The 26782-nt window shown below is 43.1% G+C and overlaps 1 long non-coding RNA gene across 3 annotated transcripts; it reads left to right on the top strand.

Moving 5' to 3' along the window:
- The first annotated feature begins 233 nt into the window (after positions 1 to 233).
- On the top strand, positions 234 to 25582 carry LOC108353250 (uncharacterized). Of its 3 annotated transcripts, none has more exons than XR_001842549.2 (3): positions 234 to 333; positions 468 to 612; positions 25371 to 25582. It is a non-coding gene; the product is annotated as an uncharacterized LOC108353250 (long non-coding RNA). The 3 variants fall into 3 exon arrangements; XR_005497667.2 differs by lacking the exon at positions 25371 to 25582 and adding an exon at positions 8997 to 9623; XR_005497668.2 differs by lacking the exon at positions 25371 to 25582 and adding an exon at positions 4259 to 4278.
- Positions 25583 to 26782: the final 1200 nt, after the last annotated feature.

Below are 26782 nucleotides of genomic sequence, written 5' to 3'. Positions count from 1 at the left end.
CATACACGTGGCTGACAAAGGACGGTCGTGCGGCACAATCTTACCATCACTTGCAAAGTCCTAAAGTTTCAAGCACAGCCAATAAGTGCACGGTTCAGCTGGCTTGTTGGAAATGAAAAGCGCTAAGGCGCTTGTCTGCTGGTATCAAAATATCAGGAACAACAGCGAGAATGCAATGGGTCTTGGGTCACCGGAAACGGAAGCTGGAAGGCAATGGGTCTTGGAGCGCAAAGCGGAAACCGGAAGCTGTCAGCCATGCTATTCATAGCACCTCTGTGCTGTCCATGGTGACACCTCGGAAGCTTTGTGTTCTGAGATCCAAGAAGCATGAAGGTAAACATGATGCTGTGAGGACTGCCGAGGCCTGGGCGAGAACTAAATGTCAGCTAACAAAACTTCAATAAAATAAATGTTTAACCATTTGGTCGCTACCTGCGGGCAGTTAAGTCTTTGTTTTTCCCCCTCAGTAAAATGTTCAATACAAAGATCAGAGAACTCCACGCATGTGAGCTACCGTGTCAAGAGGCTTGTCAAGTATTGACAAAAGACTCAGATGGATGACTGGAGTTTTTCAGCACCGGTGACTTTATCAAACAACCCAGAGAATCAAAGGTAACTATTTTTATACCTCTACAGCGACTTCAGACTGTGATTTCTCTGGCAAATTAAGACACCCTTCAAAGAATCTACAAGTTTAGAAAATGTCAGAGTAATGAGAATCGAAGTAAGCTGGCCGGGTTATTTGTAATTAAATTATACAATGTTATAATTTTGAGATGATAATCTCCAAGATGCAGTCAAATCTCTCTGACTTATGGAAGGCAAAATAATGCAAACCTACTGAAACTAATGATTCTCTTTCTCCTTGTTTGACACAGATTGCCTGTGTTAGGGATAACATTTAATTAGAGAAGTTGAGCCGCCATAATCCCAGCTTCTATCTTGTTATAAAGCTGCCTATATCATTAAATCTGGACTCAGTGGTTCTCCTTGCGACCCAGGAAGAGGGAGCAAGCATTGTGCACAGGCGAAGTTTATGTGGGTGGGAACGCAATCTACAAATGAAGTGATTTTTACACAGAAAGGCAGATTCAAGGAAAAGAGAATTTTCACTCTTGTACAATCCATCGGCTTCCTGTTTAGTTCTTACACAATTTATACGTGCAATCCTTGACATACGAATTTATAGTTTCAAATGGCACCTTTCTTTTTTTTTTTTTTTTTTATTAACTTGAGTATTTCTTATATACATTTCGAGTGTTATTCCCTTTCCCGGTTTCCGGGCAAAAATCCCCCTCCCCCTCCCCCCTCCCCTTCCTTATGGGTATTCCCCTCCCAACCCTCCCCCCATTGCTGCCCTCCCCCCAACAGTCTAGTTCACTGGGGGTTCAGTCTTAGCAGGACCCAGGGCTTCCCCTTCCACTGGTGCTCTTACTAAGATGTTCATTGCTACCTATGTGGTCAGAGTCCAGGGTCAGTCCATGTATAGTCTTTAGGTAGTGAAATGGCACCTTTCTTTATGAAGAGAATCTTAGTAAACCCTATATATGGGATAGGAACGAGGATGTGAATTGGTATTTGAGGGGCCTTGGTTTTTAGTTTTGGCTCTCTCTTTCTCTGCCTTTTGTTCACTACATGGGTAAACTGATGGATATTTTTTTATGAACTGCTGTACAGTGGTTTCCCTGTGAGATACCTGCTCATGCCAGCAGACACTGAGCATTGGTAAACAAGATACAAAACTACCATGACCCTTCAACTTCCCTGTATTCCCGTAGTGGGTGTGTGTGTATATGTGTTTGTGTGTGTGTTTGTATGTGTGTGCATGTGTATGCATGTGTATGCATGTGTGTGCATGTGTGTGCTTGCGTGTGCTTGCGTGTGTGTTTGTATGTGTGTGTGTCTGTGTGTCTGTGTGTTTATGTTTGTGTGTCTGTGTGTGTTTGTGTTTGTGTTTGTATTTGTGTGTGTTTGTGTGTTTGTGTATGTGTGTTTGTGTATGTATGTGTTTACATGTGTGTTTGTGTGTGTGTTTGTGCTTGTGTGTGTATTTGTGTGTATATGAGTGTGTGTATGTGTGTGTGTGTGTTTGTGTGTGTTTATGTCTGGTACACATCTGGCACAGTGCAAGCACACATGTGTGGAAGCCCTGGCTGCATGTTTTCCTCTATGACTCTCCATAAGTCCATCAGAAAGTCCCAGATGCTAGGAAAGCAAGAGGCTCCCAGTACCCAAAAGGGATAACATTAGCTGAAATGTCCAACAAACAGGAGACAACCTGTAGAGACCATATCCAAAGGTTAGGCCCAGCCCCTGTTTGAGGGATGGGGCCACCCACCCATCTCAAAAATTTTAACCCAGAATTGCTCCTGTCCAGAGGAAATACAGAAAAGAATGGAGCAGAAACCATCCAGAGACTACCCCAGCTGGGGATCCATCCCACATGCAGCCACCAAACCCAGACACTATTGCTGATACAAAGAAGTACCTGCTGACAGGAGCCTGATATAACTGTCTCCTGAGAGGCTCTGCCAGAGCCTGACCAATACAGAGGTGGATGCTCACAGCCAACCATTGGATGAGGATAGGGTCCCCGTTGGAGGAATTAGAGAAAGGATTGAAGGAGCTGAAGGGGCTTGCAACCCCATAAGAACTACAATGCCTACCAACCAGAGCCTGACCAGTACAGATGGGGACGCTTGCAGCCAACTATCAGATTGAGCACAGGGATCCCAATGAAGGAGCTAAGGAAAGAAGGGAAGGAATTGAAGGGGTTTGCAACCCCATAGTGAGAACAACAGTATCAACCAACCAGACCCTCTCCCCTGCCCCAGAAGTCCCAAGGACTAAACCACCAACCAGAATACACATAGAGAGACCCATGGCTCCAGCTGCGTATGTAGCAGAGGATGTGAGGGAAGGCCCTTGGTCCTGTGAAGGCTTGATGCCCCAATGTAGGGGAATGCTAGGACATGTGAGGGGGGAGTGGGCAGGTTGGGGGGAGTACCCTCATAGAAACAGGGGCAGGGGAGGATGGGATAGGATGTTTGCAGATGGGAAATCAGGAAGAGGGATAACCTTTGGAATGTAAATAAATAAAATAACCTTACCCAAGTAATACCCTATGCATGGTGCATCTCTCCCATTCCCCACCCCAGGCTGAGGAAGTTTCCCCCCCTACTCTATGTATAAGCCATTTCCCGGACACTGTTAGAATTTATTACAGAACTATAAAGCTTAAAAAAGAATAAATGAAAACACACACACACACACACACACACACACACACACACACCAAAAATACTGTTGTGCAATGAGACCTGTTCTCTGCTCCCTGCTCCCCACTCCAAATGATGCTATGTCTCCACATCCCTTATGGCCAGGCCACATGGTTTCTCACACAATAGAAGGCAAAAAGGCAAGATTTTTCTACTCACCCTCAAGACCTTTGTAAACGTGCCAGTGCTGCCAATAGGGTAGAGCCTTCTGACTTAATCACCTCCCACTGAGCAGTTGCCCTAATGCAGAAATCCCCTGACTTACAATAGACTGGTGCATGTGTTCTCTTCTTGCTAATGCATTTTGTGGACACAGGTCCATCACAAGTCAAAGAACATGTAGGTTGCAGTAATTCAGTGTACTTTTGCTTTAGGGTGGATATCCCAGGGTAATAGCTAAATGTGTGACTTAAGATATGTTCGTGAGTATGCTCATTGGAGTGTAAGCTACTCAAGGTTTAGAAGCATTCAAATTAATGGCCATTACGTTTCAACCTGTGTACTGGAGTCCATATCTTTCAAACCATGTACCATTCTTTCGCTGAGATGCGAGCTCCTTCATTCCACAGCAATTAATACTTCTGTTTTAGTTCTCTGCAGATTTTTTTCCCTAAAACTTTTTGTTGCATTTCTCACTAAATTAGTAAGATTTATACAGTTCATGGGAAGATCAGTGACCAGAAACGATTTATAATGATAGTATTTTTATTCTAATGGGTAATTGTTTCAAAAAGGCATTTTTTAAAAATATTTCCTTCCTCCTGTTTTTTTTTTTTTTCCTGTTTTTATGTCTCTCGTTCTGAGGCAGGGGCCGAGTAGGGGTTAGAAAAACGAAAGCATCGATAAAATCCTTTTCATAACAGAATGATTTGTCCATAATTGTTGTTTTAGAAATGCTTCATTTGTCTTAAATTCTTCTATCTCTACACCACCTGATAACTCTGTAAGAGGATATGTGGGATTTCTTTCTTCTTTGACAGTTCAGCGTTTACCAGTGGACTTCAGTGACTAAGAAACTGCTCTGGTAACCACCTACAGACACTTTAGGATGGACCAAGACCCCTGACACGTTATCCATTCCTATCTCTAAGTTTCCTCCAGAATTTGGCTTATAATAAGACTATCATAATCCTCAGAATCAACGCACACGTCTACCTAGCTGTGGCTGCTAGGAGCAAATGCAAATCTTATCTACTGAACTTATCCTTTTGCTAACGTTGTCTGAATATCACACAAGTACTTGCTCTGTGGCTTTTGGTCAATCATCATCCAAATCTATGTTTCCATAAGTGTTATGCATCTTGCAGAAGATGTATGGATTTTCCTAAGTGTATTTAGATTTTCTTCACAATGCCCAAGTTTGATTGAGTTTACAACATGACGAACTATTCAGGGTATTCAAAATGAAATGATTTGAATAGGAAAAAATCTGCATATTTAAATCTGTCAAGAGGATATAGATAATGATCGATTCCTATGTGAGTTAGATTTCCTATTGCTGTGACAATACTGTGACCAAGGCATGTTTAATTGGGCTTAAGGATCCATATGGTTAGAGTCCATGTTCTTGGGAGTGCAAAAGTAACTTTTACTTGCCAGATCATATTTGTCTTTTTGGAGTCTTACTGCTGAATAACCTTGCCCTATCTATTTCTTTTCTGAACTCTGGCTAGTTGGTTCAACTCAACTGTTATGGCACAAAACTCTTCAAGCTGACTGATCAAAAGTGGCTTCTCTTGGCTTCTGACTAAATTGTTCTGCTTGGAAAAAACTGTCTCCGAATTCCTCAAACTGAACTGCACGGACTGCAGTGGCTTCACAGATTTCACAAACTGAACAGAACTAAATGGAATTGTATGAACTCAACTAAACTCACTCATCAATACCCTGAACTTCACTGAACTGAACTCTACTGCACTGCCTGAACTCAACTAAACTATACTCACTGAACCGCCCTCCACAACTGACTCACTCTGCACTGTTCTTCTAAGTAGCCTCATTCCTGCCTGTTCTCATGAGAGTTGGGCATATCCTATCTCTAAATCATTCTGTAAAGTCATTCTCTGATTCACCACTTTGTCCCTCAACTATACATCACTTTCAAACAAGGCTTCTTCCGTCTACAAACCATCCTTAACTTTCGTTGTTATGGATTAAAGATGCACACCTTGGGGTTGGGGATTTGGCTCAGTGGTAGAGCGCTTGCCTAGGAAGCACAAGGTCCTGGGTTCAATCCCCAGTCCCGGAAAAAAAAAAAAAAGAAAAAAAAAGTATAAAGATGCACACCAAGGACATGGCTGTATTCTAACCAAATCAGATGTAATCCAGAGCATGCCTGCTTTCCAGCTGGATCACATAGACCTATGCGGTCTTTGGATGTAACACTTTGCCAGAGTAGCCGTGTTGTTGAATTAAAATTCCTCTACATTGAAGCAACGGCATGGTAGCGGGAACAACTGAGATCTCACATCATGATGTGTAAGCAGGAAGCAAAGTGAAAAGGGATAATGGCTTTGAGAACCTCAGGGTCCACTGCAGATACAGGACCACATCTCTTAGTCCTTCACAAACACTTCCACCGACTAGAGACCAAGTATTCAAATATATCAGTCTATGAGGACCATTCTTATTCCTAAACCATACATTCAGTGTAATACAGCTTCTCACTTCCATACTACTAGAATCAAAATAATATCAAGCATGTATTCATTCATTCAAAAATGTATTCCTCCACAAAATATGATGTAAATGGTCATGAGGCTTCCATGTCTCTGCCCAGAGGCAGCTGTCTTTTTATTATTATATCTTTCGTCTGCATGCTACTATATCATTTTTCTCTTTGGTTTTAAGTATTTCATGATATTGTTAAGAGTAATAAAATGATACTTTAATCTTTAAAATTGTAGTTTTAACCATATTAGAAAAATGTGGAGAGAGATGAGATCCCAGGAATGCTGACACATAAGATAATAGATGAGACCACCACTACTGCACAGAAACTGTGGAGCAGCTAGGGACAGGATCCTTACAATTCCTAACCCTGAGACACAGCTCTCCATACCCAAATCCTGCCCAGAAAAACCTGGTCTCTCAGGAGAGCTGACACACCTAAGATCACAGGCTCAAAGGCTCACAGCAGGAACAAGGTACAGTCAGAGACAGCAAGACCAGCTTACTCCAGAGACAACCAGATCATGAGAAGCAAGCACAAAACATAAGCAACAGAAACCAAGGCTACTTGGCATCATCAGAACCCAATTCTCATACCACAGCAAACCCTATATATGCCCTCAACACACCAGAAACGCAAGATTCTGACTTAAAATCACATTTTATGATAATGATAGAGGACTTTAAGAAGAACAGAAATAATTCCCTTAAAAGAAATACAGGAGGACACAGGTAAAAAGTTAGAAACCCTTAAAGAGAAAACACATAAATCCATTAAAGAAATACAAGAAAACACAGTCAAACAGATAAAGGAATTGAACAAAACTATCCAGAATCTAAAAACAAAAAGAAAATAGAAACAAGAAAGAAATCACAAAGGGAGACAACCCTGAAGATGAAAAACCTAATAAAGAGATCAAGAGTCAGAGATACAAGCATCACCAACAGAATACAAGATATATGAGAATCTTAGGCACAGAAGATACCACAGAAGACATTGACGCAACAGTCAAAGAAAATACAAAAATTTCCTAACTCAAAACATTAAAAAAAAAAACATAATGAAAAGACTGAACTTAAGAATTATAGGTATAGGGGTTGGGGATTTAGCTCAGTGGTAGAGCACTTGCCTAGGAAGCTCAAGGCCCTGGGTTCGGTCCCCAGCTCCGAAAAAAAGAACCAAAAAAAAAAAAATTGTAGGTATAGAAGAAAGTAAAGATTCCCAACTCAAAGGTCCATCAAACATCTTCAACAAAATTATAGAAAACTTACTAACCTAAAGAAAGAGATGCCCATGAACATACAAGAATCCTACAGAATACCAGATGGGACCAGAAAATAAATTCCCCCAGTCACATAATATTTAAAACACCAAATTGCACAGAACAAAAGAAAGGATACTGAAAGCAGTAAGGGAAAATGGTCCAACAACATATAAAGGCAGACATATCAGAATTACACCAGACTTCTCAACAGAGACTACGAAAACTAGAAGATCCTGGACAGATATCATACGTACCCTAAAAGAACACAAATGCCAGCCCATGCTACTATATCCAGCAAAACTTTCAATTACCATAGAGGGAGAAACCAAGATATTCCATGACAAAACCAAATTCTTCCATTGTTGGTGGGATTGCAAGCTGGTACAACCACTCTGGAAATCAGTCTGGAGATTCCTCAGAAAATTGAACATAGCTATACCACTCCTGAGCGTACACCCAAAAGATGAGCCAACCATAGAACAAGGACACATGCTCCACTATGTTCATAGCATCTTTATTTATAATAGCCAGGAGCTATAAACAACCCAGATGTCTCTCAACAGAGGAATGGATACAGAAAATGTGGTACATTTACATGATGGAGTACTACTCAGCTATTAAAAACAATGACTTCATGAAATTCTTAGGCAGATGGATGTAACTAGAAAATATCATCCTGAGTTAGGTAACCCAGTCACAAAAGAACACACATGGTATATACTCACTGGATAGCAGATATTAACCAAAAAGAAGCTCAGAATACCCACGATACAACTCACAGACCATATGAAACCCAAGAAGAAAGAAGACCACACCAAAGTATGGATGCTACAGTCCTATTCAGAAGGAGGAAGAAAATAATCTCAGAAATGCAGGAACAAAAGAGTAGAGCAGAGACTGAAGGAAAGGCCATCCAGAGACTGTCCCACCTGGGGATCCATCCCATATACAGACACCAAACCCAGACACTATTGCTGATGCCAAGAACAGCTTACTGACAGGAGCCTGATATAGCTGTCCCCTGAGAGTCTCTGCCTGAACCTGACCAATACAGATGCAGATGCAAACAGCCAAACATTAGACTGAATGCAGGGACCCCAATGGAGAAGTTAGGGCAAGGACTGTAGGAGCTGAAGGGGTTTGCAACCCCATAGGAAGAAAAAACAACTAACCAGACCCTGCAAAGCTCCCAGGAACTAACCCAACAAATAAAAAGTACACATGGGGTGACCCATGGCTCGAGCTGGATATGTAGCAGGGGATTGCCTTATCAGGTATCACTAGGAGGGGAGCCCTTGGCATTGTGGAGGCTTGATGACCCAAGGTAAGGAAATGCTAGGGTGCTGAGGCAGGGTAAATGAGCAGGGAATAGGGTGTTTGTGGAGGGGAAACTGGGAAGGGGGATAACATTTGAAATATAAGTCAATAAAACAACCAATAAAAAATGAAAGAAAAATGTGAAAAGTATTTTTCAAAATTTGTAATCATTCATTCTCATTCATATTCATTCATTCATTCTCTCTCTCTCTCTCTCTCTCTCTCTCTCTCTCTCTCTCTCTCTCTTCCCCCTTTCTCTTTCCTCTCTGTAGTGGTTTGAAAGAAAATAATCTCCATTAGCTCATATGTAGGGAGGCGTATTGGATTTGGGCCTGGCCGCTTTGTGACTGTATAGCTCAAAGTGGCTACGTGACTCTGGGCTGTATGGCCACAGATACTCACCCCTAAGATGACTGCCATAAAGTCTTGAGATTGTTGGACAAAAGCCTCTCCCATGAATTTACAGCACAGGAAGATAACAATCACAGAATGCTTCAGCCCGAGCAAATACCAGATGTCTCCTGAGCAAACACTAGATGTCTCCACCGCCTGACCTCTTTGCCTCCTGCTATCACTGCCTGAATACCCTCGCCCCTCATTTGTGTTTCACAAAAGGCACTCCCCCTATCTGAATGCCTTATAAGCTGTAACGCTCACCCCAATAAACGAGACCTTGACAACAGAACCTTGCTTGGTCTCCTTTTCTCCCCCCCCCTTGACCCTCAGGTAGCGCCTCTTCGGAACCCTGAATAACTAGACCTGCTGGACGGGTCACTCATATGTTTAAATACTTGGTCTCCAGTTGTTGGAACTGTTTGGGAAGGATTAGGAGGTATGACTTCGTCGGAGAAGGTATATCACTGGGGGTCGGACTGAAGTTTCAAAAGATTCCCGCCATCCCCAGTGTTGTCTTTGCCTCTTGCTTCCTAGTAAAGATGTGAGCCCTCAGCTTCTAATACAGTGGTTTGCTTCCCTATCCAAAGTCCAGACATCCCACTGACTCTGTGCTACAGTTTAACCAATTACAAGAAACTAGTGAGCACACACACGCATGCGCGTACACATACACACACACACACACACACACACACACACACACATATGCCTTACATGGAATAGCAATATTATTTGCATATAATCAAAAAAATATAGACGAGACCAAGGCTCTTTCTATTCTGAGCAAGTCCCCAAAACTTCTCATGACAATTGTGGTCTAAGTAGAACATTCCCAAGTTGTACTGAGGGTCTGATAAGCAGTCTACCTCAGGTTGTATGCCTCATGAACCATACAACCTTCGAAAAGTGGGAAAGGAAGTTCTGACCCTCCAAGGTAGCTCATCCCTGTTACTTTTCCTTTGACTGCCAAAGATAAGGCCAAGGCTATTTTCAGACATTGCATTTCTAGAATATTCTATAGTTTCTCTCTCTCTCCTCACCAAATAAAGTAAACAGTGGAGGACAAGACCAGTCCAAGGTTACCCAAAATGTTGTTCTGCGGGAACTGAATAAAATATTTAACTTGTGTTATCTTAAATTTCTCCCTCTACAAATTCTCCTCAGCTCAGGGACCCACAGGTGAAGAAGAATTGGAAAGATTACAAGAGCCAGGGGTTGTCAATGACACCAACAAAAAGGCATGTTCCAGACACAACAGAGCTGATGTACGAAGGAACTCACAGAGACTGTGCTAGCATGCACAAGGTCTGAATGAGTTCAAACCAGACAAAAACCCAGCCTAATAAGGGAGACTGGACTCAAAGTTCCACCCCTATTTACTAAGCTATGCTCAATTGATTTCTTGTAGTAAAGATAAAATCAATTTTTTCCAGTAGGGTGTCATCACTGTAACCATCAAATCTTCCTTAACTACTTTAAACACAGCCTTTTTTATCCAAATGTTAATATTTTAGTTCCCCAAGATTATTGCCATTGATAACCATGCTGCAGCCTGAAGGCTGTGCTGTCTTAAAATTTTCCTTACGATTATTTCTAAAGTTAGCTTCCTTCAAAGACTTAAAACACAATCAAAATCAAAATGCGTTCTTAGCAGAATGCCACACGCTTGGCCTCTAATCTAGTTTGCAGTGAAGTCTTTACATCTAACAGAAATCTCATGAGTATATTCTCTACTGTGTACACTTCATTTCTAGCTTGTTCTATTGTTCTGACCTCCCATAGGCTCCCATGAGCTCTTCTTACAGCATCCTGGGCTTCTCTAAACTCCTACACATTCTTATACATTCTTCTATGTCTGTGAGAGACACCGTGACCAAAGCAAGTCTTACAAGAATTTATTCGAGCTTACAGTCCCAGAGAGTTACACTCCATGACCATCGTCTCAAGAATCATGGAAGTAGACAGGCAGGCATGGGGCTGGAGGAGCAGCAGCTGAGACTTTAAAATGAGTCCACAAGTAGGAGGCAAAGAGGGAGGGAGGGATGGGGAAAGAGAGAAGAGGGAGGGAGGGGGAGAGACAGAGACAGATGGACAGACAGATGGGTGGACAGATGAAAGATGGACAGATGGACAGAGCCAAATGCAAATGATGAGCTTTTGAAACCTCAAAGTCTACCCCCAGTGACACACCTCATTCAACAAGGTCAGACCTAGTCCTTGCCCAAAAGTTCTAACAACTAGGGACCAAGCAGTCTACATATGAACCTATGCCAGCAATTTTCATTCAAACCACCAGACTCTCATAAAACAATTATTTGGGCTCATAATTTCCAAGTCAATGCTCACTTTCCTCCATGTACTGGAGCAGAATATTATGAATCCAGATAGTGTCGTAGAGGACAGTTGTCAAAATCATGGCACACAGGAAGTAGGTTGAAAGATAGAACTACTATGCATCACATATGTACTTTCTCCAACTGGTCTGACCTTTTAGTTTCTACTTTTCAAAATAGTAGCATTAACTGTGGCCCAGGTCTTAACACATAAGCCTATACCAGACTTTTCAGAATCAAAAACAACAGGCTTAAACTTAATGATACGAGTTGCTCCATGATATCTTCAAATGCTATCGTAGTGTGCTGGAAGACAGTAAAAAAAAAATTATTCAGGGCATGGGGAAGGAAGATAAGAGGGTAGAGGCAGAGAAAGGCTGAGAGAGAATGGAGAAACAGAGGCCACCCATGAGCACAGGAAAGAGAGACAGGAGGGGAATGGGGAGAAAAGGGACCAAGTGGGAAGAGGGTAAGAGAGCAAAACAGCAAGAGAGAACAAGAGAGCAAGAATGACAGTAAAATTGTAATACTGATATTTTTTTAAACTATCATAAAATCAGATTTTATGGTTTCCTTCCTAATTAATACTTTTTTATTTACACTAAGAAAATTATTGTCCAGAATTAGTCTCTTAAATTGGGTTAGTGTTTTGTAAATATACTTGAAAGATCTTTCCTGATTTCAGATCTTTAGATGATTAAATTACCACATAGAATATGCACTTCTTGATGCATTGCAGATATACAGACAGATTCATGAAACCTTCAACATCCTTCGCTGATGTTGGAAACACAGACACCCTAGTCAGGCTCACACAATGGTTGCCGGGTTCTGAGGGAGGCCTGCGTTTTACTAGGGGATATTTTCCCTCATTTTAAAAGAGCTATTTATAAACATTTGGCCTAATTGGACTAGGTAATCCTTGCTGGTATTTTATGGTTAGAGCACGTTATGGTTATATAATAGATCTATTTGTGGCTTGTGTATGATACTTATCCTGAACGCTAAGAATTTGCTTAGTAACCTTTTAGTTTTTCATCATAAATAATGCTGTTATTTTATTAAATGACATACCATATTATACTAGTAATGAAACAAAAAAATATAAAGCATTATTTTTCCAAACTGAAAAATTAAGAAGATAAAAATAACTTGTCTGTAAGAATTGGATGTTTCTTACTGCCTTGCATCCCCAGACTTGCTCAGCTTGCTTTCTTATAGAACCCAAGACTTCCAAGCCAGGGATGGCACCACCCACAATGGGCTGCGTCCTCCCACCATTGATCTCTACTTGAGAAAACGCCCTACAGCTGGATCTCATGGAGGCATTTTGTCAGAGCCTCCTGTCTTCCCGGTCTTTGTCTTTGAGATTTAGGCTGGTCTTCCTGGATTTCTCCCTAGTTAATTCAGGGCACTTAGTAGGTCTTTTGTTACCGAAGTCTCCAGCCAGGGTTTCCCACTGTGCTTCCCAGATATTTTCTACCTGGTGAACTTGGGGTATATATTTGGTGAATAAAGCTACAGGAGCCCCTTCTCTTCTGGCTTGACATGAATTACTGTATGTGTGTGTTTCTTTAATCCCGCAGGCTTTCGCCTGATTCTCAGTACCGTGTTGGTGCAGGCATGGGGCACCAACAGCGTTTCCTTAAGGGAGGCTCCTTTCTCTGTGATAACTCCACCTTGTGTCAAGTTGACACAAAAAACCAGCCAGTACAATTAACCCCTTGTCAACTTGACACACAAACACATCACTATTAAGCCTCAGCCCTTACTTTCTTATCCATCCACAAAATCTAAGTAACTTTAAAAGTCCCACAGTCTTTACATTGTAAAATTTCAATCCCTGTAAAATATCCAATCTCTTTAAACTCAAAGTTTTTGTTTTACAACTCAAAGTCTCTTAACTGTGGGCTCCACTAAAATATTTCCTTCAAGAGGGAAAAATATCAGGGCACAGTCACAATCAAAAGCGAAATCAAACTCTAATCGTCCAATGTCTGGGATCCACTCACCCTCTTCTCTGCTCCTCCAAGGGCTTGGGTCACTTCTTCAGCTCTGCCCTTTGTAGCACACAGCTTGTCTTCTAGACTCCAGCTGCTGTACTCCACTGTTGCTGCTGCTCTTGGTGGCCATCTCATGATACTGGCATCTCCAAAACACTGCTGTCTTCCACTGCAACTAGGCTTCACCAATAGACTCTCACAGGCTCTCTTCATGGTGCCAAGCCTCAAATCCTTTACATGACCCCTTCAGTCATGGGCTATCAACTATAACTGAGGCTGGACCTTTACCAATGGCCTTCCATGGCCTCTCACAGTGCCAAGCCTCTGCTGTTCTTCATGACTCCTTTATGCCTTCAAAACCAGTACCACCTGGGTGACTCTTACACATTACCAAGTCCAACTGCAGCACGAGGTACCATCACAGTTAATTTCTTAGCTCCAGCTGACCAGCATCGATAGTCCCAGTAATGCAAAGGTTTCACTTCAGTGGTTATGATACCTTGTTAATCACAGCTGATTCTTCAGCCCCAGCTAACCACGAATTCTTCACAATCAAAACAGCAATGGTAAGAGTTTTTAATCTTCCCTTTGAAATTTCACAAGCCAGGCAGGCCTCCATCTTCTGCACTGTTCTCAACATTATCTTCCAAGCTCCTTCAGAACTTCCCACAGAGCTCTTAACCCCCAATGGCTCTTCTAATGAAAGACCCCCGGAGAGGACCTTTCCCTCAGGAGGAGTCCCAAGCGCCCAATGACCGAGCCAAGTCCACTCGGATGCAATCAGCAAGAGGGTTTATTGGAAAACACAGGTACCTGCGGGCACACTGTCTCTTCGGAGGACTTGCGCGCCCAGCAGTTCCAGCATGGGGCTTTTATAGGGATTGGGGAAGCAGAAGCGGGCGTACAGAAGCAGATGCATAGTTACTGGGATTGGTGGATTCAAACGAGGCACATAGACATGTTCACATATGATTGGCTATTTCACATGATGAGGTAATAAGGTATAGCTACACACATTGGCAGGTTTGGGGCGTCCTGGATGTCGGGGGCTGGGGGCTTATCTCTTCCTGCCAGGTGGCCTGTGAGTCAGATCCAGTACTCCTGGTCTGTTCTGCATTCCTTTCCTTTTATGGTCTGTTAGTTCGAGCGGCAGGGCGGGGCTGCCTGGACTTGCTTTTCACAGTGTTTAGTCCTGAGTTGAAACATACTCTTTTAACTTCGTATTTTTAAACCTTAAATCTGTATAATTTTCCTTTCATTCCCCTCTTCTTCTACTAAGTAATTCTAATCTTAGAATTTTGATATCAAGTCTCGTATTTGGTCTCACCAGTTGTCCTAACTGACTGGTACTGTTGTCTCAGAACCATCAACCGCACAGCACTCACTCGATTTGTAACAAAAGCAATTAACCTGTTTGTCACGCAGGGTCCAAAAACTAAAACCAAGAAAATTATTAGTAATGGCCCAGCCATATAGCAGAGAGTAGGGTAGTCATCCAGGGAGACCGAGTGAACCAAGACTCAAACCAACCTTGTTGAGCGTCTCTATCTTTTTGTAGGAGTCAAACCTATTAACTAGTTTCTCTAACACACATGGACCTATAATCAGAAGCAGAAGCAAAACTAAGAAGGGTCCCATAAGGGAAAATACCAGAGTAGTCATCCAAGGAGATCTACTAAACCAGCTCTCAAACCATCCCTGATGCGCTTCTCTGTCTGCCTTTTGTCTAACCTTTCTCTAAGTTTATTCATGGAGTCTTTAATTACTCCTGAATGGCAGTTCTGAATTCTCTATAAGCCTTGCATTGCAACAGCAGATGTCCTTGTGCTGCTCTTGCAGCACCTTGATAGCCTTAGCCCTAAGTAATTCTCAACTCCTTTTTTTGTGTCTTACTAAGTCTTTAGCATCAGGATTCCATTCTGGACACTATCTAAACCTACACACCAAGGTCATGACTAGCTTTTAGAACTTCTAAACTTATACAGATTGTGATCCCTGAGGCACAGTCCCAAGAAGTGTTAGGAGTACTAACATATGCAATGTTACATCATTTGTAATAGAAATCAAGCCTATCCCCACACCTATCTTGATAAAACCCGGGGCAAACATGAAATTAAGTCTAGGGAGCTTTTTGAAGATCTGAGTTTCCCTCTAGGTCCCAGCTCTCAGCCCCAACAGCTAGTACACGGCTGGTGAGGGCTGAGAGTTGATGGCTGTCAGGGTGGTCAGCAGCACCAGGTACGGTCCTTTCCAGTGAGTATCTGGGTTCGGTGCCATCGTATGTAGCCGAGTCTCCGACCTGGAACTGGTGAGATGTCTCAGGGGTCCCCAGGGCATAGGCTGCTGCCAGCTCTGAGCAGATTTCTTTCTGTATCACCTGTAGGTCTTTTAGCCTAGCACACAAATCATTATTACTATGGCACTATGACATGTTGGTTCAGTAACATCATCTAATACAGTCAGGGGGGCTGAGGCCCCATTTAAGATCTCAAAGGGGGTAAGGCTGAATCTGGAAGGGGTATTTCTTGCTCTGAAGAGAGCAAGAGGGAAGGAGTGTCACCCGGTCTGCGCCAGTCTCCATGGTTAATTTGGTCAGGGTCTCTTTTAGAGTTCTATTTATTTACTCTACCTGTCCTGAACTTTGAGGTCTGTAAATACAATGTAATTTCCAATCGACCTCTAAATACTTGGCCACACCCTGGCTTACCTTGGCAACGAAAGTAGAGCCGTTGTCTGACCAGATTACCTTGGGCATTCCAAATCGGGGGAAGATTTCTTCCAGTATCTTCTTGATGATTGCAGAGGCCGTCTCTCGTTTGGTGAGGAAAGCTTCTATCTATTCCTGAAAAAGTATCTACAAGCACTAGGAGATACTTGTGATTATATTTTTCTGGTTTTATCTCAGTGAAGTTCACTTCGACTTTTCACCAAACTCTCTAGGTCTCTTTGCCCTGTTTGCTTGCTAAGCATTCACTTATTGACATACCTTATACTTTCTACTGCCTCTCTGGCTAAAATCTTAAAGTCTATTACATACACTTAACTACTTGGACAAACTTTTTATCTCCTAAATGAGTCCATTTCTGTATTTGGCAAAGTGAGTCTTTTCTTTGTTCTCTGGGGGAGTATAGCTTTCCCCTCAAGTGTGCCATTGTCCTTTATCTTTTAAGCAATTTGGGCCTTTTCTAAGTGAGGCCATCCCTTAGTCCGATCCTAGTTCTCAGTGGCTGCCTCTTGCAGGCCTGCAACCAGGATAGGCTCCTGCATAGCCATTTCCCGAGCCACTTTATCTGCTTTGTTACTGCCCAATGCCACTGAATCTCTTCCCTCCTGATATCCTGAGCAATGAATAGTACTCACAGTTGTTGGCTTCACCAGGGCATCCAAGAGATGGCAAAGGCATCTGCGGCACTGATGTACTGGGGGGTTGAGGTTCAGCCATCCTAGATGACATTGTGTTGTCCACCATGGCAACACCCACTTATCTCTGACCTTCATGAAGAGAACTGTCCCCGTCTGTGGACAAGGTAGCCTCGGCTTTCAGCAGGGGTCAATCAGCCAGTTGCAGAGGTCTTTCCTCCACCCATGGGCTTCTGCCAGTGCTTGACACTCGTGCTGTGGTGGCTCCAGGTCGGATTGGGCAGCAATCCTGTTGCCCCCAACAGGTGGAGAATCTAGTCCATGGCAGCTGACCAGTGGTCCCATCTTTTGGGACACTCTATTCAAAGGCAAACATCAGCCACTCTATCACAGTTTAAGTCCTGGATTGGGTGATAATTGTTAGTGCCCGGCTGGCAGGAGTGATATGTTCCAAGTAGAACAGCGCTAAGCCATTCATCTCCCAGCATCAGGTACTGGTGCACTGAGACAGGTCTTAAGCTCCACATACACAGTCTGTAGATATGCATACACATGGCCTCACCCAGCCATTTCAGCCCACGCAAGCCATTTTGGGGAGCAATTTTCTCATGAGCAAGGGATGGGGGCAGTCAGGGATGACTATGAACTAGTGGGTTACCTGGCCCACGCCAAGGTCCACTGTTCTTCGGGCAGTCCATAAGTATTGTTTGTTGCCAGTAGGCCCCTGTACCCAAGGTCTTTGGATACTGGCCCACTGGAGCATAGGAGCACAGAGCATTGGGTCCCTGTATCCATAAAACAACTGGGCAGGCTTCCCTCCTATCTCTGCACATAGCCAGCACTCCAGGACTGAGAGGCTCTCCAGTGTCCCCTCTTGTTCTTTCTGGGGCAGTCCCTGACCCAGTGTCTTTTTTTTCTTTGCATTAGGCACACTGATCTTTAGCCAGGAATTCTCTTCTGTTACCAGGTACTGTCTTCCTAGGTTCCCTAACTACTGTGGCCAGTATATGTTCCTCTCTTGACTTTTATCTCTCTTTAGCTCTCTAGCTTCCTCTTCTTTTTGTCTCTTTCCTTCCCTAGCTTTCTGCTCTTTTTACCTTCTTTTCTCTTTCTCTTTGTTTAACCTTACTTTCTCTGTAACTTATACTAACTCTCAGCAACTTAGCTTAACCCTTCAAATTTCTGTAACTTTCTCTTCATACCCTTTCCTTATCTTAGCCAGATTGGTGGGGCATTTTCCAGCCCCTAGGAGATCCACCCTTGGAGCCTGGGGGCAGACCTGGAGCACTCCCTACCTTCAGGCGTATTGAAGTCAACAGTCAGGAGCCTTCCATCCATGTCTGGAACATTCTTTCTGGCCTCTAGCAGGATTCTGTCTTTCCTCGGTGGTAAAGAAGATCTGTAACAGTTACTAACAAGCATCTCTCGTGGGATGGTGAGAAAACAAGAAGGGAATCTAGAGGAGAGAGGTCCAATGAAGAGGACAAATAGCATTTAGTCACACGGCTAAACCAGGAGGCCTTTTTTTGGACAAAAAGGCCACTGTAAATATAAGCACAAGCTTTGTCTATGAAACAGAAAGGCGAGCAGAGAGGCAGCCTAGCTGTTACCGGCTGTCTCTCTGGGCTTAGATTTTCCCTTAAGGAGTACCTACCTCCCTTCAGTGTCAGCTTGGTGGCTTTGCCTCTCAAGAGAACCAGCCTCCAAATGACACTAGGCTTCTAGTAACAACTAATAACAAAAGGATGGAGAGATGGTTAGAACCTGGGTGCTAGATACTAAGCAGCTGACAAAAAAAAAAGAATTGTAACCAGTTCACCTGGGACTTTCAGGACTTTAGTAACAGCCCTTTACCAAACTGTCTCAGTGGGCTATAGGCCCATGGAAAAGAAAACATTAATCCTGACTGGCAAAACAAAGTTCTTCACAGTTGTAGATTCTTTGAAACTATTTTAGGGGCTCTTTTTGTCCCCCAACCTGGGGCATTTTAACCATAGGGGCAGGAACTGGCTGCTGTGGGGATAGGACCAAAGGCACTCTCCATGTTAATGATGACCAGCGAGAAAAGTAATTTAATGTTGGAGACTGACTCCTCCCTTGGAATAAGGACAGCAGATAAGGCAGGCTTCCTTAAAGAACTTCTCTTAATGAGCGCTCTCCTTCTGTGAGCAAATGTCAGAAATTCCTTTCTTGTTTTCCTTATAGTCCTCTCCCACCTCGCTCTCAGCCTTTTTAGATAGTTCTTCCCGTAGCATTTCTAACACCGACTGTCCCTTTTTTTTATAGCCTGTTGACAGCATTTCTGATCTTTTAGGCAGCTACGCACTAAGTGCCATACTGGCTGAAACTCCGCCTTTAAGATTCCTTACTCCCAAGGAAAATTTAAATCTTTCCCAGTTCATCACAGCTAGCTGCGAGCACAAGCACAGATAAAACACTATGTTTTTGTTTTGTTTTTCTTTCCTTTTTTTTCAGAGCTGGGGACCGAACCCAGGGCCTTGCGCTTGCTAAGCAAGTGCTCTACCACTGAGCTAAATCCCCAACCCCCAAAACACTGTGTTTTAAAAATTAACTTTGGCTATCAACCAACACACCGCCACTAGAGCGGGGTCCACAAAATTAAGTTTCTTACTCACTAAGCGTTAAGGGGACCAAGTAAAACTCTTCGACGAACAAAGCAAACAGTTTCATGATTTCAAACACAGTCGTCAGTCCAAGATTTTAAACACAGTCGTCAGTCCAAATTCAAACACGAAACAAAAGTAAAAAAGACACTAACAGACACAACATGTCCAGAAAACCACAGTCAGGTCACAAAGAAGACAAACAATTCCAACAGTCAAACAAGTAACAAGCAGACGCGCCACGCGGCTTCGGTACCAAACTGAAACCAAAAATTCAGACGGAGTCCGCGAGGGTCTTGGATCCTCTACTCCAATAAAATTCAGACGGAGTCATCAAGGGTGCGGATCCCTCCGAAAACGGACGGAGGTGCCACGGATCCGGATCTCCCTCTCCTCCAACCACCCTTGGAACGTCTTCCAGGGCTGCGGGGGAGAAGTCCGAGCTCGTCAGCTCCTTCTCTGGCCTGCCCAGATAGTCCCCAGATCTGAGCCTATTGATCGATCATTCACAGGACAAGACACAACAGACAAGACAAACGCCAGCCGGCTTACCTCCCGGTGGGTGGTCGGTGATCTCTGGGCGGAGAGTCTCCAAATCCCGGACGAGCCCCCATAATGAAAGACCCCCGGAGAGGACCTTTCCCTCAGGAGGAGTCCCAAGCGCCCAATGACCGAGCCAAGTCCACTCGGATGCAATCAGCAAGAGGGTTTATTGGAAAACACAGGTACCTGCGGACACACTGTCTCTTCGGAGGACTTGCGCGCCCAGCAGTTCCAGCATGGGGCTTTTATAGGGATTGGGGAAGCAGAAGCGGGCGTACAGAAGCAGATGCATAGTTACGGGGATTGGTGGATTCAAACGAGGCACATAGACATGTTCACATATGATTGGCTATTTCACATGATGAGGTAATAAGGTATAGCTACACACATTGGCAGGTTTGGGGCATCCTGGATGTCGGGGGCTGGGGGCTTATCTCTTCCTGCCAGGTGGCCTGTAAGTCAGATCCGGTACTCCTGGTCTGTTCTGCATTCCTTTCCTTTTATGGTCTGTTAGTTCGAGCGGCAGGGCAGGGCTGCCTGGACTTGCTTTTCACAGTGTTTAGTCCTGAGTTGAAACATACTCTTTTAACTTCGTATTTTTAAACCTTAAATCTGTATAATTTTCCTTTCACTAACCCAAAACCCTTCCACAGTCCTCCCCAAGACGTGGTCAGGTTGTCACAAGAATACTATGCTGTTATCAATTTGTCTTAATTAGGGTTTCTATTCCTGCACAAAACATCATGACCAAGAAGCAAGTTGGGGAGGAAAGGGTTTATTCAGCTTACTTCCACATTGCTGTTCACCAAAGGAAGTCAGGACTGGAACTCAAGCAGGTCAGGAAGCAGGATCTGATGTAGAGGCCATGGAGGGATGTTACTTACTGGCTTGTTCAGCTTGCTCTCTTATAGAACCCAAGACCACCAGCCCAGGGACGGCACCACCCACAATGGGCTGGGTCCTTCCCCCTTGATCACTAGTTGAGAAAATGCCTTACAGCTGGGTCTCATGGAGGCATCTCCTCAAGGGAGGCTCCTTTCTCTGTGATAACTCCAGCTTGTGTCAAGTTGACACACAAAACCAGCCAGTACAGCATAGCTGCTTGACAAAGCCTGCAGTCTTAATCATCATGATGTATCACACATATCTGAAGGGTAGTATGCAATATTGTTTTTAAAGGTGTGTGTGTGTGTTGTTGTTGTTGTTGTTGTTGTTGTTGTTGTTGTTGTTGTTTTGTTTTCTTACCTGTGTAAAACTCAAACATTTGTCGTGGTTTGGTTTGGTGTCAATATTTTTGTTTATATGCATTCCTGGTGGTTTTCTCAGCTGGAGAAGCAACAATTCATACAAACAGAGATGACTTGTAGACTCTGACACCTTTTCCAACATCATCGTGTGCTGTATTTTTTAAACAAATCTCAACCTCAAATCAAATCTCAGTCTCATCTGGATTTTGCTAATGAAGACTCAGGAACCAGATTCTAGGGTGAAAGCCTGCCAGCTCAGGGGGGCAGAGAAAGCACCCAGCTGACCTTGCTCCTCAGCCCACACCCACAAGGCCACGCCCACTCCAGCAAGGCCATGCCCACTCCAACAAGGCCATGCCCACTCCAACAAGGCCACACCTCCAAATAGTGCCACTCCCTGGGCCAAACATATTCAAACCACTACGATCCCATAGAAATTCCTCAGTCTTCTCCCAGAACCCAAACTGTTATGGTCCTGCTAGAATGCAGACACACCTTTAATCCCAAACAATGACAACCTATTGAGGGGCAGACAAAGTGACGAATCAGGGAAAGATTTGACAAAAATGAATCACAGATAGGATATGCCCAGCTCTCATGAGAACAGACAGGGAAGAGAGGCTAAGGGAGACAGAGTAGTTCAGTGCAGATGGGTTCAGTTGAGTTCAGTTCAGGTCAGTTCAGTGCAAAGCACAGCAGTCGAGTTCAGAGCAGTTCAGTCTTCAGAGTTCAAAGGCAGTTCTTCTAAGCAGAGCAATACAATCAGAAGCCTAGAGAAGCCAATTTGAATCAGTCAGCTTGGATAGGGGTATGAGCTAGAACAGCTGAATTGAACGAGTCAGCCAGAGTTCAGAAAGAGCTAGAAAAGATAAGTGTATTCAGCAGTAAGTCTCAGAGGTTGAAACATTTTAGGTCTAGGTTAGCGGAAGAAGGCTAGAAGCTAAAGCCTTCAAGGTCCAGGCTTGCAGAAGATTTGAATGAACAAAAGCTAGAAGCTTCTAGGCCTAGCCTTAGGGATAGTTAGATAGAAACACTCTGGACTCAGCCTAAGTCATGTATTCATAAAACTTGGGTATGACTCTCATCTTATCACTTCATCTGAGGAAATAAAAGCAACTTTAACATTTACAAGTGTCCAACATACACATAGGCATAGACACACATCTTTACTAGGTGAATCTTTCTGTGCTATCCTCCATAGACATCTGAAATCTTCTATTGTCCTGACTAAAGGCTTTCAGAGTCACAGGAATGTCCTGAACTTGTCCAGTTCTAAAGAAGCATAAATGATTAGGGATCCTGGGGGACTTTATAACTGATACATCTTAGACATTCTTGACTATAATGGATACAGGAGTTATGCACTTACCAAGACTCTCAGAACTGCAAAGTTAAAAGGTGAGAGTTATTGCTTTTCAACTATACCATAATGAAAAGCATCGGAGGATATAAACAGTGTTGTCTGTGTTTTTTTAATAGCATTCAACATCTTTTGTGTGAAATGGTTAGAACATTACTGAATTCTTAGGTCTGTAACATTAGAGTATATTAATTTAGCACACACAGATTTCAAAAATTCTAATTCAGTTTTTAATGATCAGTAGGTACATTCCGCAAACATAGATTAATAGCTGTTTTCATGCATCCCCTTAAGAAGAATTCGTTTTCCTAGAAGGCAGAATTTCCAAGTCACTAAAATTAAATAGAGTATTGTCCATTTAAGGCACTATTGCCACCGTAGATGAGAGTACATAGCCATATTTCTCAAAGACGGGACAGTTTGTTAGTTTTTTAAGCTCTCTTCTTCCACCACCATTTTTGACCAATCTTCACAACGACCTTCTTCAGGGTAGTCATATTTCTCCAAGTGCTCAGCACTCAGTGCTCATTGATGGCTCAACCCTCCCAGTCATTCCTCAAACTCAGGATCCACAGACCCGCCTGTGTGTGAATTCAATCAACTAAACCTTTTGCTTCAAAATAAAAGCTCTTCATGCTCCTTGCTGTGGGCTCACGGAACCTGTTCATCTTTTCTTGTGACATTAGCAGTATTCCTCAAACTAGAAAAACATACTTGACTTATTTCATGTCATCTACCAGGGCAAAAAAAAGAACCAGATAATTTTATGGCCTCTTTTATCAATCTTTTTTTTCTCTCTCTCTCTCTCATCTACCTCACACGTTTAATTTATAACTATGTCAGCAGTATATGATGAGATTGCTTGTCTGTGCCTTCCTGTGTGATTACTGGGCCGTTTGACCTTAGGCTGACTCCTCTCTCTTGCTTCTCTCGGAGACACACAAAAGAAAATATTTTAGGTATATGTCAACAGTGACCAGTTTTTAAAATACTTGTTTCATAGTAACCCATTTGCTAATTAATAATGCACTTAGTGTGCATTTATCCTTGCCAAGTACCGTTCTTGGTGGTGTGGTTAAGAACAAGACTTCTTTGACCATGTAATCAGCTAGCATCATGCTAGTCTAAGAGGAACTGTGATCTCTCGATGCATAAAGTCAGATGGAGAGAATTACATGTAAGAAAAAAAAAGGAGCAGGAAGAAAGACTTGAGGATGGGTGTCTTAGTTAGGGTTTCCATTGCTGTAAGAGACGCTGTGAACAAGGCGACTCTATTTATAAAGGACAACGTTTAATTGGGGCTGGTTTACAGGTCCAGAGGTTCAGTCCATTAGCATCATGAAGCATGGCAGAAGCGTCCAGGCAAACACGGTAGTGAAGAAGGAACTAAGTGTTCTACAACTTGATCTGAGGGAAGCCAGAAGGAGACTGTCCCTTCTGCAGGCATCCAGGAGGAAGAGTCTCATTCCACACCTACACAGTGGCACACTTCCTCCAACAAGACCACGTCTATTCCAACAAGGCCACACCTCCACTTGCCATGGACCAGGGATATGCAAACCATCACAATGGATATTCCAATCAAGACATTTGTTACAGTCCTGGGCATCTCTGCCCTAGGTCTGCATAGGTACCCTCCACTTCTGTGCATGAAGGAGGAAAGCCTTAACTGTCCTCCTGAAGAGTGGGCATGGCAAAGAAACTGAGCTCATCCAGCAGAATGATAATTCAGGGATGATGTCACATCAGGTCAGAAATGGTTCTCCTCTCTGACACGGTACAGTAACTCTCAGAACCCTCTTAATATGGGAGTGGCCCCCTTCAAGTTAAAGCAGCGTAGAGAACAGGAGAGCACCTGAGGCAATGCTCACAGAGACAGAGTGGTGAGCAAAATTTTCATGTGAGATAAACATGAATAAAATGGGTACCTAATGGAAGTTTGAAATTGTTTGCTATTAAATCAAAGTGGGGGGTTGGGGATTTAGCTCAGTGGTAGAGCGCTTGCCTAGGAAGCACAAGGCCCTGGGTTCGGTCCCCAGCTCTGGAAAAAAAAAAAAGGAAAAAAAAAAAGAACCAAAGTGGGGCTAGCTTGGAAAATACAAATTTGCCCAGCATGAGCATGACTTGAACGTATCTAGAGCCCTGGCAAACTTCCTCAATAGAACAATTCATCCGTGGTAAGACTCTAAAGGGACTATTTGTCCACAGAAGCATTTGTACCCACCACAGTAATATTGACAGAGAACCTGCTAAGATTCTTATAAAAATGGACACAGTGTCACAGCGAAGATGATCCTTTCTGGTTTTATTTCTCCCTGCCAAAACTCGGCTAAGCATTGTATGTCAGTGAATGTTTATTTAATCTTCACGGAACTACATCCAAGAGTATACAATTAGCATCCACCATTTAAGGATTTGGGAAATGAGACTGAGAGATTAAGGCCTTTGCTCAAAGTCAGACGCCTAACACGTGGCCAAACTCTGCAGTTATGTTCTCTTAGGATTTAAGCACAAAAGTATATTCCTCTGTTTTGACCAAGGAAAATGTAAAATTGGACATGTGTGTGCCGCTGAGATGACTCAATGGGTAAAGAGTGCAAAATCTAAGGACATGAGTTTGATACCTAGGAGCCACCCGGTGAAGCAGGGGACTGACTCCTGCAACAGGCAAGCAGAGGTCTTCAGCTCTTCCTCTCACCGGATTTATGTCATAAAATCTCATTGTTCTCACAAGACTGAGAAGCGGTGGGTGTGGGGAATGGGTGTATGGTGTGTGTGTAGTGTGGTATGTGTGTGTGGTGTATGTGTGTGGTATGTGTATGGTATGATGAGGTGTGTGACGTGTGTGGGGTGTGGGCGTGTGTGTGTGTATTCCTAAATATATAAACACCACTTTTTCAGTCCATATAACATTACTTTTATGTATATGATCTTGGGTCTCAGGAATGACCACTTGCTTTTTCTTTTGTTACAGGCTTCAGGTGACAGTGTCTAGGGTTTCCAGGAGGAAAAAGTAACCACTCTCAGCATGATAGTCCATGTAGAGAGCTAGAATCGGCAGAGTCCATTTCCAAAAGCAAATTCTAATTCTGAGAGTACTCCACCATGAATACAGGCAGCTGAACCTGAAGTTATCTGGCTTCAACCACTTCTAGAAGAAACTAGAATAAACGACATTTTTGTTGGCTTGTTGTGAACTTGGTCTTGATTTTACTTTGTCATCTGACAGAGTAAAAGAGCTTTTATAAAATACTTCGATAAACATGAAATACTTGAGCGACTCTGAGAAATGTGCTAGGCAATAAGGAGACCTGGAGGTGGAAAGGGGTTAAGAAAACAGAAATGCACAGCCTCTCTCCATTTCCTGAGGTGGAGACCATGACTGTTTCCCAGTCTTGTGACACCAGACAATGAGATTTCAAAAAAAGCAATCAGTGAGCAGAAGAGCCAAAGACCTATGTTTACCCACCACTGACCTTAATGAGATTCCTCCATGATTTACACTGAACATTCCACAATGACTTACCTCGCACAGCTGCGTATGTGGCCTTTGTAGGCAACATGATTGTCTCCTACAGAAATGGACCACTTTGTTAATAGACGTGTGGTTAATACCTATAGATTGCTTCAGCCCTGTTATCTCACAGAGTCTCTTAGAACAAGAGTTTTTAAATAACTCCCCCAAGCATGCCTGAATAGCAATCAACCAAGACAATATCACAGTGACCTGGACCTGGACCCAGGAGTCCCTTGTGGGTATTTCCAAATATCACTGACATTAAACAGACAGCCGGGTCTTCTGCCACTGTTAACTGTTTGCTACCATGTATCAGAGGCTGTGATGGCTATGTTGCCATCTGTGATTGAATCTGTGAGACCTCTTTGGAATACAATTAACGAAGGCAAAAAAACCCAAAAAAACAAAAACAAAACCTGCCATAGATATATGGTTTCTAAGCCAAGTGGTGGGGGGCGAGCTCTGTCTACCTATAGTAAGAGTCATACAAGCAAGATTAGTGCCAATAACATCAATAACAGCTAACACCACGCACTGAAGAAATAAAGTTTCATAGATGTGGGGTTGGGGATTTAGCTCAGTGGTAGAGCGCTTGCCTAGCAAGGGCAAAGCCCTGGGTTCGGTCCCCAGCTCTGAAAAAAAAAGTTTCATAGATGTGAAAAACAAAGTTATAAAAACAAGGTTTTGAGAAATACATCTGGTGGTCAGGATGCCTATGACAAACTTGTGACCTTTCTGAGAGGTACATCTGATGTCAGGATGCCCTGTGATATGATAAAGCTTTGGTGATCAAGATTCTGACTAAGCTAATTAACACAAAACAATGACAACTGTTCTCAGAAAGATTCCCTACCCCTCCCTGTGGTAAA

Source organism: Rattus norvegicus, chromosome 20 (assembly GCF_036323735.1).
Source record: "Rattus norvegicus strain BN/NHsdMcwi chromosome 20, GRCr8, whole genome shotgun sequence".
Taxonomy (NCBI): Eukaryota; Metazoa; Chordata; class Mammalia; order Rodentia; family Muridae; genus Rattus; species Rattus norvegicus.
The sequence above is the reverse complement of the archived record's forward strand: the minus strand, read 5'-3'. Positions and strand labels throughout refer to the sequence as shown.